At 34.8% G+C, this 22230-nt stretch overlaps 2 long non-coding RNA genes across 3 annotated transcripts; one reads left to right on the top strand and one right to left on the bottom strand.

The window, feature by feature from the left end:
* Positions 1 to 8: 8 nt before the first annotated feature.
* On the bottom strand, positions 9 to 18690 carry LOC127881813 (uncharacterized). Of its 2 annotated transcripts, none has more exons than XR_008050290.1 (4): positions 18145 to 18690; positions 12960 to 13146; positions 2361 to 3071; positions 9 to 1481 (listed from the first exon to the last, which is right to left on the bottom strand). It is a non-coding gene; the product is annotated as an uncharacterized LOC127881813 (long non-coding RNA). The 2 variants fall into 2 exon arrangements; XR_008050293.1 differs by having other exon boundaries at positions 2901 to 3071; positions 18145 to 18619.
* On the top strand, positions 5989 to 7644 carry LOC127881796 (uncharacterized). Its single transcript, XR_008050282.1, has 3 exons — positions 5989 to 6176; positions 6475 to 6641; positions 7145 to 7644. It is a non-coding gene; the product is annotated as an uncharacterized LOC127881796 (long non-coding RNA).
* Positions 18691 to 22230: the final 3540 nt, after the last annotated feature.

The raw sequence follows: 22230 nt of genomic DNA, 5'->3' as shown, positions 1-22230 counted from the left end.
GCTGTCTGTTAGATCCGATTATTTTATCTTGAGCGACTTGTCAAGACTGAAGTCAGACTCACCAAGCCACCATGCAAGATGTTCATAGGTGACACGCTGAATTGCTTGAGCGACTTGTAGTATTTGTGCAAGATGTTAATACCTGGAGTGCTGATTTTCTTGAGCGACTTGTAGTATTTGTGAGATGTTCATAGGTGACGTGCTGAATTTGTTGAAGACTTGTAGTATTTCAAGGGGATGATCATACGTGGCGTGCTGAATTTCTTGAACAACTTGTATTATTTGTGGGAAATGTTCATAGGTGGCGTGCTGAATTTCTTGAGTGACTTGTAGTATTTGTGCGAGATGTTCAGAGGTGGCGTGCTGAATTTCTTGAACGACTTGTAGTATTTGTGGTAGATGTTCATACGTGGCGTGCTGAATTTCTTGAACGACTTTTGGTATTTGTGGGAGATTTTCATAGGTGGCGTGCTGAATTTCTTAAGCGACTTGTAGTATTTGTGCGAGATGTTCATAGGTGGCGTGCAGAATTTCTTGACCGACGTGTAGTATTTGTGCGAGATGGTCATAGGTGGCATGCTGAATTTCTTGAGTGACTTGTAGTATTGGGAGATGTTCATAGGTGGCGTGCTGAATTTCTTGAGCGACTTTTAGTATTTGTGCGATATGTTCATAGCTGGCATGCTGAATTTCTTGAGCGACTTGTAGTATTCGTGCGAGATGTTCATAGGTGGCGTGCGGAATCTTGAGCGACTTGTAGTATTTGTGCGAGATGTTCAAAGGTGGCCTGCCAAATTTTTAAACAACTTGTAGTATTTGTGCGAGATGCTCATAGGTGGCATGCTGAATTTCTTGAGCTACTTTTAGTATTTGTGCGATATGTTCATAGCTGGCATGCTGAATTTTTTGAGCGACTTGTAGTATTGTGCGAGATGTTCATAGGTGGCGTGCGGAATCTTGAGTGACTTGTAGTATTTGTGCGAGATGTTCATAGGTGGCCTGCCGAATTTTTAAACAACTTGTAGTATTTGTGCGAGATGTTCATACGTGGCGTGCTGAATTTCTTGAGCAACTTGTAGTATTTGTTGGAGATGTTCATAGGTTGCGTGCTGAATTTCTTGAACGACTTGTAGTATTTGTGGGAGATGTTCATAGGTGGCGTGCTGAATTTCTTGAGCGACTTGTAGTATTTGTTGGAGATGTTCATAGGTCGCGTGCTGAATTTCTTGAACGACTTGTAGTATTTGTGGGAGATGTTCATAGGTGGCGTGCTAAATTTCTTGAGCGACTTGTAGTATTTGTGCAAGATGTTCATAGGTGGCGTGCTGAATTTCTTGAGCGACTTGTAGTATTTGTGCGAGCTGTTCATAGGTGGCGTGCTGAATGTCTTGAGCGACTTGTAGTATTTGTGCGAGAAGGGGGTTTGGACTGTTTTCAACATTTACTTCAGCAATGTTCTTCTTCTTGGATAATAATGTAATCTGAAAAGAAAATGGCAAGAAAACTAAAAATAGAAAAATAGAGTGTTTTTAGTAACAAACGAATACGTCTTGAATACATGTATATATGCTGTAACACCTTACTTAACACACCTGTTTGTTTAATGCAAAAAATTGTTTCTATAATTGATATTTAGGATAGCAAAATGATTTTTATGCAAAGTAGCACTCATAATAGCATTGTTTAAATGAATAACGTGAACCCACTTGAAATGTTGTAGCAAGTTTCCATAATTATCTTTTTTTTAAACAGACATAACTTCAAAAATGTGAGACTATACCACTTTAAATGTTACACAATACAACTTTTTGCTAATAAATTACTTAACAAGAGCTGCGCATAACGAGTGCAAACGTTCGGCTAGGGTGCAGTTTTGAATAAATGAAAGCTTGTCAGAAATTATTATTATTTTATAGAGGTCACAGTGACCTTAGCCTTTGACCTAGTGACCCAAAAATGGGTGTGACATGTAGACCTCATCAAGGTGCATCTACATATGAGGTTTCAAAGTTGTAGGTGGAAGCACTTTGATTTTAGAGCAAAATGTGAAGGTTTTAGCACGACGCCGGCGGACGACGAGCTGGCTATGACAATACCTATAGTTTTCTCCGAAAACGCCGAGCTAAAAATTAAGAATAATTGCTATCAATATAAAGTGTATTACTATTGTAAATTTAATATTAACGTTCTACTTATAGATGTTACAACCTATTAAAATCAAATAATTGTTTTAGCCAACCGTCAATTGTGAACTTTAGACAGTAATTATGGAAAAATTTGGAATAGACTTTTTAAGATTAGGAATTGGGCTGAATTGTTTCCCCAACTTTGACAGTATAAATAACTCTTTAAGGTCATACCAGATACTCAAGAAGCTGAGATGACATGCAAGCCTAATTGATATTGCTTATGGCCGAGTTGAGAGTCGAAGGGCATACTGGTTGACACATCCAAACTGCTGTCATTTTTTTACGCCTTGTCTATTGCCAATTCAATGTGTGGTCAATTGGGCTTGGAGTGCAAAGTAACAAACCCTGATGGGTTAACCTTTAGCACCTCGTTTCAGATGTCCGAATTCACACCTGAGGCATGCCCAGGGATGTACCATGAATGTTCAAAACGAAGTCGTTACTGCCTTTGTACAGGTTATCCAACTTTTTATTGTTTTGATATTCTTTCTGGTGTCCAACAGCGAGAACTGATTGTTAGCTTTAACATAACTTTTGCTATAACTCCTCGTGTCTGGAACACGTGTTCCTATCCCGGCACTCAAGCTGAACTAACTCGGGCTCGAGTGTGGTTCACTCAACAAGGACATTGCAGTTGTTGAGAACAGTGCACGAGAACTCAACGTGCTCAGAATTTCCTGCAGAAGAATGGAATCGTTCAACAAAGCTGACCTATTGAGGCCGTAGGTCAAGGTGGAGGCGCTAGGGTCAGGTCCAGTGGAGGGTCGTCGTGGACTGAGGCTGCTAGGGTCAGGTGGAGAGGAAGGTTCGTCCTTGACTGAGGCCCATGCGGGCTGGACTGGTGCTGTTGCCGTGCCAAATCAATATGATGATGGTGCTCTTCTGAAAACAACACAATGGGTGATATGAACTTGAAACAAAGGTTTGTATTTCAATTTATAAAAAAACTATGCATTTTGATTGGATGTGAATTTTTTAAACAGCAAATCTTCATTCTTATGAATTTTTAATCTGACATATCCTTGGTTCCATGTCCAAAATAGCATACACATGAATCAAATCAGACCATTATGTATTTAAACATTAAAAGTGTTGGCAAGTGCTATATAGACCTGTAAATTCATTTTTTTTTCTAAACTTGCAGAGATTTAATTTCATAAGCCAATATGTGGCTCATAAATTTCACATAAGCTAATCAGGGAGGACACTTTCCGACTAGACTTGATTTTCATAAAGAGGAGACTTCCTTTTAACAAAAAATACTTTGAAAGAGTCAGTGTTATCCCTGATTAGCCTTAAAGACTGCACAGGCTAATCTGGGACAACAATTTAAGCACATGCATTTAGCCACATTTTCCCACAACACAGCTTATTAATCTTTTAGCAGCTCCTTACCTGCATAACAAAAAAGGGAAAATCAACTTGCACAAAATATATAGAGGATATTTGTTGGATTCTATGGGATTCAATTTTATTTTATGAGTGATCATATAAAATACTATTTTCACAAGTGGCGCTGCCCTGAGTGAAAATATGTATTTATTATGATCACGGGTGAATTAAAATCGATATTCCATAGAATCCAACACATTTTCTTTTTATTTTATGCTATTTTCACCGCTTATTTATATTGTAAAAGAATTAAACTGGATAATTTCGTTGGATTTATTACGTCATTTTGCGAAAAAAAATGACGTCATTTCACAGTAAAACAGTGAAAAATTTCGATATTTTTCACTGCTATTTTTCACTGTTTAAAACAGTGAAATACCAGTTTTATTTCACTGATATTTCTCTATAAACCACCGGAGAGCATAAAATAAAATGTTTTTTATTGGTTCTCCCCTTGCAAAAAGTTAACCCACTTTCATACCAAAACACACTTAAACCAACATAAAACAGTGTTTTTTCTAAGTTTTTCTGAGCGGAAGTTGGTTTTTGCTAATAAAAGCGAGTTTTATGTGAGCTAAACTGTGCTTAACTGAGTTTAAAGTTGGTTTTTTAAAGTAGATGTGTGTTAAAGCGAGTTTTTTTGCTGTAAGAAGTTGGTTTTTTATGTGTCAAAAGTGAGTCTTTTTATTTATGAGTTGGTTTATGTGTGTTTAAGTGTGTCTTTTTGTTTCATAAGCGAGTCTTTTACAACAGAAGTGGGTCTTTTTATAAACAGAAGTGGGTTAAAGCGAGTTTAAGTTGGTCTTTTTATAAATAATTTGAAAGCCGCAACAAGGCTAAAAGACTCACTTTAACACACTTATCAATAAGTTGGTCTTTTGTTTATTAACATAACTCAACAATAAAACAATAATTCTTCAACTAGGTCTTTGTTTCATGTTTATAGCCATATATTATCAAGGTGAATTGTAAATGGGCTTTTTTACAGCTTGTTTGCCATTGCACCTTTTGTACATTTATGGGCTCCCCATAATTTTAAGGAAACATTGGATAAAAATTGCTCTTTCAGAACATCACAGGTTCACAGATACTATAAAAATGTTAAAATGTTCAAACTTAGTTTTATACCTGAATATGAAATTGTTTGTCTTTCACTTTGAATCAATACATAAATATTAAATATATTATAAGAACAATCACACATCTATAAAAATGTGTATACTTCCATTTAATTCACGTTCTTTGGAGAATTCAATAGACTTACAGTGTGTTTTTTATAGATTTTTTGAGGGGGAGAGTGACACTGTTTCTATAATAAATAAAACTAGTTTCAGTGTGAAAGTGTTGATTAATATATGGAAATTTATGTGGGCTTGCCAGCATCAATTATATCTCCTCAACATAAAAACAATAACTATTTTAACTTTCTTATACTGATATTTAACCCCAATACAATTAATGCCTACCACATTGACCTTTAACATACAATTTAAAAGGCAATAAAAATAAATAATATTTATACTATTAATATTATTTGCTAACACCATTCAGCATGTTTTTTTTATAAATATTCACAATAAAATATAATATGCTAAGGGTGCTGTGTATTATTCAATAAATACATATATGTTGGTGTTGAAATCAGTAGATATTTCTCAGATTTAGTAATTGGCTGACACACATAAGAGATTAGCCCCCCCCCCCCCAATTAAATCATAAACATTAATTCTTATCACAGTATCAGTGCTCCATCTATAGGCCTAACAAAGGGGTGTTGATAGACTTTTGATTGGCTGAGCCACCATCTATTTGAAAACAAGCGACTTTGATTGGCTGGAGACAGGAAGATATGTTTTGAAAACAAAGGGGGTTTTCATCAACTGACTTTGAGCTTTAAGGTATAATTGAGTAACATTAAGACTTATAATTCTAGTTTAAAATGTCTTGAATAACTTTCAGCATGAAGTATTGTGTGGTGAAAACAATGTGTATGTACTACAATGTGTAAATCAACAATAAGTTTGTTGCAAAGGAGATTCAAAGTGGATGGTTAAAGTGATATGGTCTCATAATTCATCAACTGCCTGTTATCTTGGAATACTGAAGAACAGTTGTTTTAGGTTTGTATTTTCATTTTTACATCACTTTTTTATTTAGTTTTATATTGAATTAATTATGATCATTATCATATTTATGTATTGTCACTGGGAAATGTAAATGGATAAGTATAAATGTAATGCAATTATAAGGAAAAACAACACCATTTGAATAATTATGGCTGTATTTTATGATTATTGTCATCTTAAATGTTATTTATACCTATTTCTGGTCATTAATGAACAGATTTCTTTCCCACATATTCAATGAAAACTTTTATATTTTAAATTTGAAGGTTAAACTACCAAGGTGAAATTTACATTGATTGGAAGATTCTTTGGATAGAATATTCCTGCCAAAAGACAGCAGAAGGGGGACTAACTGATGTATGGATTTTGACACCAGATTTTACCCTGCACGAGCAGCCCAACTTGAGTAGATCAGGAGTGGGAAAACCGAGCCCTGTCCTTGACCAAGGAAAGTTGGATTTGTTGAGAGGTAAAACTATACAGGTTTTAGCATTTGAAAGGCGTCACACTTCCGACCAGTCCACACAGCCAAATGAGACCACATATCTTGGTACATTTTCAAACAGTATTTTCTACCACACGTAATTTCTTTTAATTATTTATGACAAGCGTTAAGTCACATGTGATCACAGGATTTAAATTGCAAAAATAAACAAACAAAAACAACAAGCAAACAAACTTGTTTTGATTTAAATTAATAATATTTATAGTAACAAGATATACCATAACAGCAATATTTATCACTTACATTATAAAATATCTTTCAGGACCTGATCTCAAATGAGATCATTCACAAGACGCACCTCGCAAAGGCCATGACAGTATAGTTTTCAGACCTGATCAGCTGGTGACTGCTCTATGAAGTGCTGTTCAACCTCCCCTAAGGGGGAGATTCGAGAGGGTCTCCTGATTGCTGAACACTACGCCATGGTTGGTATGATTCTTTTTTATAGGGAAAAAGGGGATTTAAATATATAGGTGTTCTACTGCCTCCATATTCATTTTGAAACAAACATAATGCAATTGATTCAAATTTGACTCCAGCACATAATCTGTCTTGCGTTAATTTAATACAACTGCTAAAATTTAAGAGTTACTAAAAATTGTGTTTGTGTATAAAAGTTTTGAGAATTTAACACATAGGCAGACAAAAATAACCCCAGTATAAAGTTAACGATCAAGCTCTAATTTTGAACGATATAAAAAATTCAAGCAACAGTAATTTGCCTCCTTGTTTCAAAAACCTCTTTTGAAATCCTTCTAATGTAGATGATGTTAAAATGGGATATCTGAACTGATGATATTGATGTAAAAGTTTATTCCACCAAAATCAAGTCATTCAGATCAGACTTGATTTGGGTGGAATAAACTTCTACATGTTTTTTAATACTGTAATGTACAGTAAAATCCTGCATTGATTGTTCATATACATTTCAGTTGTCATCTCCAAAAAGTTTGCCCTGCCCATATCAACAGTGGAAGAGAACATGAGATGGGCCTTGAGGAGGCTTCGTGTCATGTACTGCGGGGAGAATATATAAACTGTTTAGTGCTGAGCAATATGTTCCTTTGTTCATAGGTGTAAATATGTGTAAAGGGCTATTCCAGGAAAAGATAGGATGAAGGATTCCTTAATGTTGTCATTTTATAAATCCGGTACCACCAACACAGTTAAAAACAATTATTATTAAATTTATCCTCTGTATCACCCCTCACTAACTGAAACTGTATATAATCATGGTTCATACCCTTCCTCCCATTTTTACCTGTGGTAGCCCAAAGAGGAGAATGTTATTTATTTTAATTTATTATGTTAAATGTGCTCGCATATTGTGATAATGTATCTTGGGTAGATGTTTTCCTGGTTTTGTTAAAAATGCACTGTAAAAATGTTCACATTATTTGTTTTTTTTAATATAAACATTGTTTTTTGCAAATTGTGTGTGTCTTTTATTTATAATCACATGGGGCTTGTAATGATCTGTTGTGATTTTATATCAAATAACCTTTTTACCATTAAGGTGTAAATATTTTTTTTTACAAAGGTTACAGGTCAAACAAGCAAAATTTTATGATCCCTTAAGCGAACAAAAGACTCACAAAAACCAACTTAAACACACTATTGTAGACAGAAGTGTGTTTAAGTTGGTTTTTTGTGAGTTTTGGTATGTTGGTTTTTTGTGAGTTTTGGTATGTTGGTTTTTTTGTGGGTTTTGGTATGTTGGTTTTTTGTGAGTTTTGGTATGTTGGTTTTTGTGAGTTTTTTCTGTGTTTAACTCAGTTTTAACCAAGTTGGTAAAAAAAACCACTTTAAACACAGAAAAAACCAACATACCAAAACTCACAAAAAACCAACATACCGAAACTCACAAAAAACCAACATACCAAAACTCACAAAAAACCAACTTACCAAAGCCCACATTTATGTAACAAGTGAGTTTTTTCTGTGTTTAACTCAGTTTTAACCAAGTTGGTAAAAATACCCACTTTAAACACAGAAAAAACCAACTTACCAAAACTCGCAAAAAACCAACATACCGAAACTCACAAAAAACCAACTTACCAAAACTCACAAAAAACCAACTTACCAAAGCCCACATTTATGTAACAAGTGAGTTTTTTCTGTGTTTAACTCAGTTTTAACCAAGTTGGTAAAAATACCCACTTTAAACACAGAAAAAACCAACTTACCAAAACTCACAAAAACCAACATACCAAAACCCACTAAAAACCAACTGCCAATACCGCTTGGTTTAACACGGATAAAACTCGTGTTTAACTCGAGTTTTACACACTTATTTGGGAAGGGTCATTCTATTAATCACTTTACTTTTACAATGTCTTCACAGATGTTTTACTGTAAATATATGTTTCAATAAATGGGAGGCAAACATTTGACATTAATGTCTTCCTAAAGTTGCAAAAACATTCATACATTTTTACCATGTCTTTACAGATCTTTGAATGTTAAAATCTATTAAAATTCACAAAAGACAAAAAATCAAAAGTAAATAAACATGTAACATGTAACAAGCTGTATACATGGGTGAAAGTAAAAAAAAAAGGAAAATAAGGAAATATTTTAGCTGGGGGCCGCAGGGCCGAAGGCCCCGGGAAGCTCCTAAAGGATAGCAAAATGATTTGCAAATAGGAAGCTATCCCCAAGTATAAGACCAACATATGTTGACAGTAATTCTTGCAGCTTACTTAACATGCATACAATGGAAAGCAAACAATGTTTATGTTTGTACATGTACAATAACTTTATTCAGTCATTTAATCTATTAATTTTGTTTATTAAGTATACACAGCATACACTCTTAACTTAAAGAATTACTATGAATGTTTAATTATGAACACTAAAAATAAAAAAAAATGAAAATAGACTAGATACGCCTGGAATCGATCGTATTTTGTTTATTTTGTGTGTCGGCATTGCTGGACACATGGCCTACCCCCCCCCCCTCAACAAAATCTTATCAGATTTACTTGATTCACGAAAACAACAACTATCCTTAATTGTAATACAATGTAAATATTAACTATTAACTGCTGAATATGTTATAATTTTTAGAAATTTGATATTATGCTTATTTTTGAACAAGTCCAAATAGGTTCTCTCCATACATGTTTTATTGTATTATTGCATTTGTTCTGTCTTTATTTAAATAAATTTCTCTCTTTATTAAAATAAATTTTGAGTCCACACTCTAATAAGAATAAGTGTCCTAGCTTGAATACCGATTTACTTTCATGGCTTTGATAAAAGGTTAACAAAGCATGAGAACCATGCAATGTTAGCTCTGTAAATTATAAAATAAGATTGCTTAACAACTATTGTAGCTCTGTAAATTATAAAATAAGATTGCTTAACAACTATTGTAGCTCTGTAAATTATAAAATAAGATTGCTTAACAACTATTGTAGCTCTGTAAATTATAAAATAAGATTGCTTAACAACTATTGTAGCTCTGTAAATTATAAAATAAGATTGCTTAACAACTATTGTAGCTCTGTAAATTATAAAATTAAATTGCTTAACAACTATTGTAGCTCTGTAAATTATAAAATTAAATGGCTTAACAACTATTGTAGCTCTGTAAATTATAAAATAAGATTGCTTAACAACTATTTTTAATTGGCATATACATGCACGTCATTGTCTTAATAACCACTGTTTGTTATACCATATTTGTTCTCATCAGAATTTTGTATAAGACTCTTAAACAAACTGGAAGCAGAATTAACTTTAGCCTCGTTCTGGGAAAAATGGGCTTTACTAATATGCATAATGGCTAACCAAACACAACACTTTTTGCCAAGACTTGATTTTCTGTTGAGAAGAAATTTCCTTTTAACAAAAAGTCCCTCAACAGCGGAATGAGTTGTCCCTGATAAGCCAATGTATGCAATGCAAATGCTAATCTTTGGATGGCACATAACATGAATTAAGCCCTGTTTTCCCAGAACAAGGCTCACCTTGTATCGCCTTATAAAACCCTGTATCAGATTGTAGGCAGACTTACTTAGAGCCTCATTATGAGATAACAGGGCTTACTGTAACAGATTGCAGGCAGACTTACTTTGAGCCTCATTATGAGATAACAGGGCTTACTGTAACAGATTGCAGGCAGACTTACTTTGAGCCTCATTATGAGATAACAGAGCTTACTGTAACAGATTGTAGGCAGACTTACTTTGAGCCTCATTATGAGATAACAGGGCTTACTGTAACAGATTGTAGGCAGACTTACTTTGAGCCTCATTGTGAGATAACAGAGCTTACTGTAACAGATTGTAGGCAGACTTACTTTGAGCCTCATTATGAGATAACAGGGCTTACTGTAACAGATTGTAGGCAGACTTACTTTGAGCCTCATTGTGAGATAACAGAGCTTACTGTAACAGATTGTAGGCAGACTTACTTTGAGCCTCATTATGAGATAACAGGGCTTACTGTAACAGATTGTAGGCAGACTTACTTTGAGCCTCATTATGAGATAACAGGGCTTACTGTAACAGATTGTAGGCAGACTTACTTTGAGCCTCATTGTGAGATAACAGAGCTTACTGTAACAGATTGTAGGCAGACTTACTTTGAGCCTCATTATGAGATAACAGAGCTTACTGTAACAGATTGTAGGCAGACTTACTTTGAGCCTCATTATGAGATAACAGGGCTTACTGTAACAGATTGTAGGCAGACTTACTTTGAGCCTCATTATGAGATAACAGAGCTTACTGTAACAGATTGTAGGCAGACTTACTTTAAGCCTCATTATGAGATAACAGGGCTTACTGTAACAGATTGTAGGCAGACTTACTTTAAGCCTCATTATGAGATAACAGGGCTTACTGTAACAGATTGTAGGCAGACTTACTTTGAGCCTCATTATGAGATAACAGGGCTTACTGTAACAGATTGTTGGCGGACTTACTTTGAGCCTCATTATGAGATAACAGGGCTTAATACATGTTGCCTTAAGAGTATTCCTAGATTAGCATGTACAGCAGCACAGGCTAATCAGGAACAACACATTTCGCCTAGACAGAATTTTCGTTTACAAGATATATTTCTTATACGATATATTCAATAAAAGCGGAAAGTGTTGTCCCTGATTTGCCTGTGCGGACTTCTTTGCTAACCAATATTATACAATGGAGAACACGTGTTTTCAATATTATATTTACTAAGGTTCAAGTTATAGAGCTGTATAGGATGATGAACTTCATATTGTGATTAATGTCTTTTTCTTTATCTTCAATTGGGAATTTAAGGATATCGTTTTGAGAAAAATAACGTTTTAGGATTGGGAATGGGGTCAATTTTGGACCCGAAATTTGACAAAAAACAACAACACTGTAAACCCACCATGAACTAAACACCTCCTCGCAAACAGGCTCTATACAACCAAGGCATTGGATTGAATAGATACATATCTAACAAGACTACACTGCAACGCCGATATACCGCGGTTGGTGGGGTCCAAAGATCACAAGCGCGATGTATCCGGCGCGCAATATAACTCTAGAAATGTCTAACTTTATTTTATTGCGGTTAATTTGTCAAATTTCCCAATGTTTTAATTTTATATATACGGCCTTGCTACATATTTGTATAGTAATACATGTAATTGCAAACCAATTCTACAATCAACATTTTCATAACTACATACGTACCGGTATCTGTAATTATCATGAAAACCAAAATGTAAATTATATTTTTTATTTTCATGTAAAATTTCGCTCGCGAATCAGCTAAAAGAAGAATTTTTGCCATAAAAAACGTATAAAATACAATTGTGCATAGATTCGAATTTACCCTTATAAGAAGTCCTTATTAAGAAACTGAAACAGCGTAACGGTAACGATACAGCCTGTTTGAATTTTAGTTTATTAAGAGGAAATGTGAACGTCACATAATTCGCCAGATACCGCGGTACTTTAGTTGAAATTTACAACGAAACTTTCAATGGAAATTAAATTATCTCAATGTTGTACCCGCTACGAAATTATTATTTACAATTAAATACACCCACGCCAATTTTCGCGAGCTTTTTATCATGACAAAGAAATTCATGACTAGTACCGAAATTTAACGATTTATATACCAGTAAACTGCCAATATTACCTTTGCAATGACACTTGAATTGGTTATTTCTTAAGTGTTAAAAACAACCCCAGCCGTGTGTAAACAACACTATCACTTATCGACTGTTGTTCACGCTTCACTGCGTGCCATTGTTAGCCGCGACATCAATTGAACCTATGTTTTGACCAACTTTCATGATGATTGGGCAAAAATTGTGACTTCTAGAGTGTTTACAAGGTTTCTCTATAGCCAAAGAAGGAAAACTGCCCCGCCCACTGGCGGCCATGTTTTTCAACGGATCGGAACCACTTTTGAACTCATCCAAGATATCATTAAGACAAATATTTTGACAAAGTTACATTTAGATTGGGCATGAAATGTGACTTCAACAGTGATTACAAGGTTTTTCTTGTTTTTGACCTAGTGACCTAGTTTTTGACCCGGCACAACCCAGTTTCGAACTCGGTCGATTATTCATTGGGACAAAGCTTCTGACCAAGTTTCATGAAGATGGGACAAGAAATGTGGCCTCTAGAGTGTTTACAAGCAAATGTTAACAGACGGACGGACGGACATACGATGGACAAAGACCGGTCACAAAAGCTCACCTGAGCAATCAGGTGAGGTAACAAAAAGTCAAAACAGTAAACATGGACGCACCAAGGCTCTGCTGTTCGAAGTGTTGATGTAGCCAACATTGGAGAAGATGTGGTGTGCTACGCTGCTGCAATACGTCTTCATACTTAATTTCTTGAGCGAGTTGTAGTATTTGTTAAAGAAGGGGTTGCCGCCGATTTCCATCGACATTTACTTTAACGATGTTTGTATTGTTGGCTAATAATATTTGCTGAAAAGGAAAACATAACATTGGAGATTAAACAACTTCAAACATGAGACTGCATAACTTTTAAAGGGGCCGTCCAACAGATTGGTACATTGACAAAAAAAGTTGTTTCAGATTCGCAAATTTTCGTTTTTTTTAATGATATTTTTGAGGAAATAGTAATACTGACAATTTACCATGCTTTTAAATATCCATTATATGCATCTTTTGACGATTTGAAAAGACGAATTAAAAAGTGTCGTTTGACGCAAAACGATTGAATAATTTGGAAAGTTCTGTTGTTGTAGTTATATTTTGGGAAACTACGAGGATTGCTTATATAGGTAAAAATACATCCCTCTAAGCATGCGCATGGATGGTCAAGTGGTCTAGGCAGGAGACTTTTAACTCCAGGACTCCAGGGGTCAGTGGTTCAAGCCCTGTTGAGGGTTATTTTTTCCTTTTTTTAAAGTTGTATTCTTGTGTTTTTTTACAGGAGATTTTCAGGTCAAATGTTTAAATTTATCAACATAAAGCATTTAATGACATGCTTCATTCAATAATGCCAAAATCTGTTGGATGGCCCCTTTAATAAGAGACTGAGCAATACAACTTTAAATGTGGCACTACAAAACTTAAAACGTGAGAATGTACACCTTTAAAAGTGAACATATACAACTTTACATTTGAGACTATACAACTTTAAATGTGTGACTATACAAATTAAAATGTTACAATGTACACCTTTAAAGATAAAACTGTACAACTTTAAATGTGAGACTACATGTATACAACGTTAAATGTGAGACTTTTTTCAACTTTAAATGTGAGACTTTACAATTGTATAGCATATCTTAAGAAACAAACAGATGTGAGTTGAATACTGTAAGTTTATGAGTACTTGATCACACACGTTTGGCTATGGATTAGACACAGATACAGAAAGAAAGATGGACGTCTATGGTGAATTCACTGTACCACATCAGGGCTATAGATTACAAGCGTATGTGCGTTATTACTTAATTAAAATAACCAAAAACGTAATTAAATTCAATATCAAGCGTACAGAAACGCAAATATAAAGTTAATTACGTATTTTCCGTAAGAAAATTTTGCGTCACGAAATGCAATCCTTACAAACACGGGACGTCTTTTTTTAGACTGGTTATTTCCCGTACAAAAATGTACCGAATAGTTTATACATGTATGTCGTCCTATGAAGAAAAGAAGGCAGTCTTTCCAGCGGTTATCAATCTTTACTGTAATTATTCATACACCCATCCGATTTCTATTTTCATTTTCTTAAAATATCAAAATGGCTTCTCGTGATCGTAGAAAGAGAATCCTCACACAAACAAACACTTTGGACAGGTATTAAGCCAGAATATTGGGGAAACCGAAAGCTTTTGTGCTGCTTTGCTGAACGATCTGTTGCAAGATGTGATCATTTCTCCCAAGAATTTAGTTCGCCCGTTATTATCGGAGATTTTGAACGAGGTTGTTAAACTCAAAAAACACGTTTATGGGGAGTGAAAGTGAAAAAAACTTTAACAGTGGCGAAACAAACACCCGTGACTGGTGATGGATATGGAAAGTGAAGTTATGAAATGTAAATTATGCACAAACATGAAAAGTAACTTTAAACTAACTAATGTTGCTACAAATGTTGATTTATTTTTCACATGCACATAATAATATAGTAATCTGAGTAGACTTTTATTATATTATATATGTCATTCCCTAAATTACCCAATTGAGTTAAAAACGGGGGTCAAAAACCCAATTAAGCTCAAAAGTAGGGGGTAAAACATTTTGCATAAACTCTATTGAATTTACATAAACCCTATTGTTGTCAAAACAGGGGGTGAAAAACCCAATTACCCAAAAAATTATCTATAGCCCTGCCACATTCTATCTTGCTACAGGGGACTTTTATACTTTTAATAGTCATTACTGCCTATTCTGGTTGAAACTATGCAATCTAAGTGATATTGAATAGATACTACATGCAGTTATACAGTGTATCTACATTATATGGCATCTGTTTGTAGGACACACCTTAGATTTAAAGTTTCACTTCTAGTGTTGAAATTGTGTGCATTAGGATATAAAAGAAATATAGTGCCATCGTTTCTCGCAAACATATGGGCTTTGATTTAAACAATAATCAAATCCAATTACAACCCAAAAGCTGTATCGAAAACATTGACTTCACTAAGGTACAATAGTAATGATTAGCGCTAATTGTTTACAACTGTATTATCCGTTTTGTGTTTTTCAGGTGTTGCAGGCAAACGGCGGATCTGGATCAAATACAATAACGCTTTATGATCAACAACTGACTGATATAGATTCTGCATTTTAATTACAATGAAATAAAAAACGTACTTATGTGTTTTTAGTTGTTTGAATTTACCTACATTTACTATAATCTAATGTTTGTGTATCAATTCAAATGTGTTTAATTAATTGACATTATTGTCTGATATACATGTAGTTAAACTGTCTGTCATAAATTGCCAGAATTAAAACTAGAGCTTTGTCACAGACCTGACGTATACCACCACATGCCGCATTGACACAGACTAATTTGCATGCTGTCTTCACAAAACAAGAGAATCTAATTTATGGCGATTTTTAAGAATTATTATGCCATTATTATTTATGGCCATTTTGACCTTTGAACTCTTGAATTCTTGAATTCTTGAATTCGTTCGCATGACAGGCTATCCAATGACTGTGAACAGAATTAATGTAATGAGTCATTTAAAATCTCACAATGAAATACATAGTTATGGCCCGGACAAGCTCATTTATGGCCATTTTTCACTTTAGAACTCCCAAGTGTGACCTTGACCTTGGAGATATTGACATAATTCTTTTGCATGACACATTATCCAATGATTGCGAACAAATGTACCAAGAAATTTTAAAATCTCACAATGAATGACATAGTAAGGCCAGGACAAGATCATTTATGGCCATTTTTGACCTTTGAACTCACAGTGTGACGTTGACCTTGGAGATATCGATGTAATTCTTTTGCCCAACACACCGTCCAATGATGGTGAACAAATGTGTCAAATGATTTTAAAATCTCACAATGAATGACATAGTTATGGCCCGGACAAGCTGATTTATGGCCATTTTTGACCTTTGAACTCAATTGTAACCTTGACCTTGGAGAAATCGACATAATACTTTCGCGCAACACACTGGTCAATGATGGTGGACAAATGTGTCAAATGATTTTAAAATCTCAAAATGTAAAACATAGTTATGGACTGGACAAGCTCATTTATGGCCATTTTTGACCTTTGAACTTAAAGTTTGACCTTGACCTTGGAGATATCAACGTAAAATTCTTTCACGCGACACACCGTCCAATGATGGTGAACAAATGTGCCAAATGATTTTACAATCTCACAATGAACGACACAAGTTATTGCCCGGACAAGATCATTTATGGCCATTTTTGATCTTTGAACTCAAAGTGCAGCGATTTTCCTCCTTCTTTATAAAGTACCGGTAAACGGCACTTTCCCAATTACAAAAAAATACAATTTTCCCAATTGCTGTCCTTTAATTCCCAATTAAAGGTAAAAAAAAAACAAAAAAAAAAAATTTTTTTTTTTTTTTTTTTTTTTTTTAAGCAACATTTAGTTAGTTTCCCTTTGCAGCTCTATAGCTTGAACCTAGGTTTATATAATATTGACAGCTTGAAAACACTTGGTTATCAATTTTAAAGTATTTGGGAGCAAAAAATCAAATTTCCCAATTTGAGGTTTTCACGACTCGATTTTTCCCAATTTTGAGGTTTTCACGACTCGATTTTTCCCAATTGCTGAAGTGCGACCTTGACCTTGGAGATATCGAAGTAATTCTTTCGCGGGACAAACTTTCCAAAGATGGTGAATTTGCCAGTGATTTTAAAATCTCACAATAAATGATAAAGTTATGGCCCAGACAAGCATTTGACCTTTGAACTCCAAGTGTGACCTTGACCTTGGAGATATCGACATACTTTTTTCACAAAACACACCGTCCCATGATGGTGAAAAAATGTATCAAGTTATTTTTAATCTACTCATAAATGACATAGTTATGGTCTGGACAAACTTTTGGTTTAAAACACACTAAGTGACCCCGTGATCTAGTGTTTGACCCGGCATGACCCATATTCAAACTTGACATATACATCATCACGATACAACTTGTGACCAAGTTTGTTGAAGATCGGATGAAATTTCGGGACAGACCGACCGACAAAGTGATTCCTATATGCTCCCATTACTAATGGTAATGGGGGTATAAAAATGATGTATTATATTTGATTATATGATATATAATTATCTTAGAAAATGGTATTTAAACAGTTATTCAGTCCCACCAATCAGCTTAATTCATTACAATGAACTTGTTATGGGCATACAGTAATAAGGGCCAGTTACTACAGGGACCTATAACAAAAAAAACTAATTCAACTGATAATAAATGACTTGTTAATTTACATGTGCTAAACATGGTCTACCTCCTGCAAGTTAATCTCACGGGTTTTTCCATTTTTCCCACCGCAATGTATCGCGGATATGTACTAAAAAAAAATCAGGTATTGACTGACACAATTTTGTTTAATTTTTTTTTATCATAAATTAATAAATTAAAGTGCTGATGCAATAGTCATTTTTCTTCAACACACAATTTCTGACAATTGCTGACGAAAATAAATGGTTTTACAGTTTTTGTGAAATAAACAACATAAATTTTTTTTATAACATATATAACTTCAAAATAGTAATAAAACTTAGTGAAATAAGTATATTAAGCCAGTAATTCTCATAACGACTTAGACATGTGCTAGAACTAGGGGCTAGCTCTGTGAAAAGTGTCCTTTTTATGGCAAACCGTCAATTGGGAATTTAAGCCTGTAAAATTATGTTAAAATATAGACATTTTGAGATTATGAATAAGACTTAATTATCAGCCCCAATTTTTAAAATAAATAAACCTGTAAGGTCTCACCTGAGGGTCAAGAAGGTGAGATGCCATGCTGGTCTCGCTTTGATTGCTAAGGGCTGAGTTTGAGTTCTACCTAATGTTGGGTTGGAGTCAAAAGGCATACTGGACCACACAACAAAACTTCTGTCATTTTTCAACGCTTTATCAAGTGTCTATTCAATGCGAGGCTGTTTTGTCTTGGAGTGTGAAGTGCTCGTAACAAACCATGATGGGTACACCTTAGGCACCGTGTTAATGTTGTTGGGAAGAATTTGCGCCTGAACCACACCTGATGTATTCATCGTGCTATGAGTGTTCATAACAAAGTTTTTTTTGTCAGCAATTGCGTAAAAAGCACGTTCACTTTGAACATTTTGGATGCATAAGTGGAAAATTCAGGATGGTCCATAATGCTACTACAATTGTAATCAGAAGTAGACCCCGTGGAAAGCTTATGCTTCGATCTATAACTCTTTAACTGTTTCTAGATTTTCTACCATTATTCGAAGTTGCTCTGTTAGTCCAACAAAGCATGGAACAAGTTTTCCAACTTTTAATTCTTCATACTATTCGTTGTGAAGTCCAAAATCAGTGACTGTTGGTATTACCATAACTACTGCTATAACTCCGCGTGTCTGAAATACTTGACCCACCTCCGGCACTGGAGCTTAACTAACTACTCAGGCACGAGTGTGGATCAATCAACACGGACATTGCAGTTGTTGAGAACAGCTTGAGAAAACTCAACATGCTCAGATATTCCAGCAGACCGGTATTGTTCAATGAAGCTTTGAAGCAGGAGGTCAAAGGGGAGGAGCTAGGGATCAGGAGAGGGGAAGGGTTTTCCTGTACTGAGGCTCCTGGGGGTCTGACTGGTGCCGTTGCCACGTCAACTCGATAACATTGCTCATGCTCACCTGAAAACAACAGCACCATGGGTGATGTGAAACAGTTACGAAAGTGTTTATACAACAATCTATAACAAACTAAGCCTTTTGATTGGATGTGAAGGTTTTCAACAGAAACATTTCATTCTCATTAATTTTTAATCAGGCATTTCATTGGTTCCTTGTAAAAAAAAACATGAAATTTAATTCAATCAAACCATTTCGTATTAAATCATTACAAGTTTTGGTCAATGTTATATTAACATTAAAATTCATAATAACGATTTTTTTTCTCAACTTGCAGAGATGTAATTTCATAAACCAATATGCAGCTCATTAATATTCATAATTGTCATCTCAGATAAGCTTGTCAAGTCCACATAAGCTTATCAGGTAGAACACTGACTTTACTGAATTTTTATAAAAAAGAAACTTCCTTTCAATAACAAAATAAAGAGGAAAGTGTTGTCACTGATTAGTTTGTGCGTACTGCACGTGCTAATCTGGGATAACAATTTAAGCACATAAATTAATCCCCATTTTCCAAAAGTGCAGCTGATTTATCTTATAAGCCATTTCTTTCCTACATAACAATAAATAAAAAAATCAATTTGTTAACAATTTAATAATTTTTAATGGTACTCATTCTATCAATCACTTTACTTTTGAAATGTCTTCACAGATGTTTTGCTGTCAACATACTAGACTTGCGACACCTTAAGGGTTTCGCGGGATGGAATGAGTGGTGAGATCATATACAATTTTCAGCTTCCGGACGCAAGGACCCTCTGGACGTGAAACACCAGCTTTCCAACACTATATGATTCCAGTTCCAAAGCACATATTGCATTTGTTCAAGGAGAAGAACATAAAACGGCATATTCACAAATCTCTGGAAAACAAACAGTGCTAAAAAATATTTTAAGTAGTCATTTACTATTTAATTGATTATGTCCTCTGATTGTTGCATTTTTAATTTAAATACATATGTGTTCCTATATGCATTTATTGTTGTATTGACTTAAAAAACTAAAATGGATGCCCATTCTTAGTTTGCTGTCTTAGTCTACCCTAAAATTATACATGTTTTTTTGCATAATTGAATTATCAAAAACTGCATACTTTTAAAGGCATTGTCAGAGTTAATTGGTTAAGTTAGAGACAAAGTAAAGCAAATATATTCATTTTTCTTAAAATGAATCATCCTCTGAAGCCCCCACTGGGATTCAAACCCAGATCTCTTTCCTCTGGGAAGGAAAGTATTCTATCTTGAAATACATGTACAAGGGCAAGTAAGAGGACAATTTGCAATTTTAAACCTATAAACATATAAACTTAATTTTTTCACATGACCTTAGAAATAAAACAGACATCTCTGAATCTGAAATACATTACAGTTACAATTCAGGTTTTTAGTATTGTGCATTGTACATGAATGTTAAAGTATTGTATTTATCCTTGGTACACAGAACTGCCTAAAGATGCGTAAAATACCAGTATTCAAATCTGAAAATATCCCATGTGTTTGTTTTACTCTGTAAGTATCCCTATTTTATTTCAATAAAGCAGTTTTTTCCTTCTCCTGAAAATTTAACTAAATGTCAGTTATGCTACTTTTTACATTCAGCAAATGACATGTGTCCGTAATGTCAATTTTGAAAATTTGGTAAAAACATTATTATTACCAAAAAGGTAGACTTAATATTATTAAACAGTTGATGTATGTCACCTTAATAAAAACACAAAAATGGGAAAGAAATATAATGTATAAAAATGTCATTTACATGACTTATAACATTAAGTAGACGATATAGCTTTGATACTTTAGGATAAGAGTAGACCTTAACACATATAGGATAAGAGTAGACCTGAACACAAAATTTACCCAAATTTTCAATTTTCTAACTATAAAAGGGGGCATTATTCTGTAAAAAAACAGAAAAAAATGGGTACGAAAAAAATGTGTGTACGAAAACAATTGGGTTAGAAAAATTTATGCCGAAAACAATATATGCTACAATAGCTTGGGGTCTTGACCACCAAAACGGCTTGGATTTTAATTATGCTGAAATAACTCGGGGTCATGACCACCAAACTGGCTTAGAATTAAATTATGCTGAAATAGCTCAGGATCTTGACCACCAACCTGGCTTGGATTTTTATTATGCTGAAAAAGCTAGGGGTCTTGACCACCAAACTGGCTTGGATTTTAATTATGCTGAAATAGCTCGGGATCTTTACCATCAAACTGGCTTGGATTTGAATTATGCACACTGGCTTGCATTTTAATTATGCTGAAATAGCTCAGGATCTTGACCACCAAACTGGCTTGGATTTTAATTATGCCAAAATAGTTCAGGATCTTTACCACCAAACTGGCTTGGATTTTAAATATGCGGAAATAGCTCGAGGTCTCGGCGATGAAACTGGCTAGGGTTTTAATTATGCTGAAAAAGCTCGGGTTCTTGACCACCAAACTGGCCCTTGAATTTAATTATACCGAATTATACCTGACTTTGATTTTAAATATGCTGAAATAGCTCAGGGTCTCCCCCACGAAACTGGCTAGGATTTTAATTATGCTGCAAAAGCTTGGGGTCTTGACCACCAAACTGGCCTGGATTTTTTTTATACCGAAATACTTCAGGATCTTGAACACTAAACTGACTTGGATTTTTATTATGCTGAAATAGCTCGGGGTCTCCGCCACCAAACTGGCTTGGATTTTAATTATGGTTAGAAAGCTCGGGGTCTTTACCACAAAAATGGCTTGAATTTTAATTATGCTAAAAAAGCTCGGTGTCTTGACCACCAAACTGGCTTGGATTTTAATATACCGAAATAGTCCAGGATCTTGACCACTAAACTGACTTGGATTTTAATTATGCTGAAATAGCTCGGGGTCTCTGCCAACAAACTGGCTTGGATTTTAATTATGGTGAGAAAGCTCGGGTCTTGACCACAAAAATGGCTTGGATTTTAATTATGCTGAAATAGCTTGGAATCTTTACCACCAAAGTGGGCGGGGCCCTGGGGTGGGTAATGTGAACATGGATGGTCGAGATAGACTGTGTTGTCATAAGAAATAAGTATTAATTTGAAGTCAATTGGTGAAAAATGGTGCGGCAGAGGCCGACGGGAATTCCCACGCCGCATGTTTGACCCAGGGGGCGCCCCAGGGTTGGTAATGCGGCCATGCATGGTTGAGATTGACCGTATTGTC

The sequence above is a fragment of the Dreissena polymorpha genome, chromosome 1 (assembly GCF_020536995.1).
Source record: "Dreissena polymorpha isolate Duluth1 chromosome 1, UMN_Dpol_1.0, whole genome shotgun sequence".
Taxonomy (NCBI): Eukaryota; Metazoa; Mollusca; class Bivalvia; order Myida; family Dreissenidae; genus Dreissena; species Dreissena polymorpha.
Note: the sequence above shows the minus strand (reverse complement) of the source record. Positions and strands in the feature narration are given on the sequence as shown.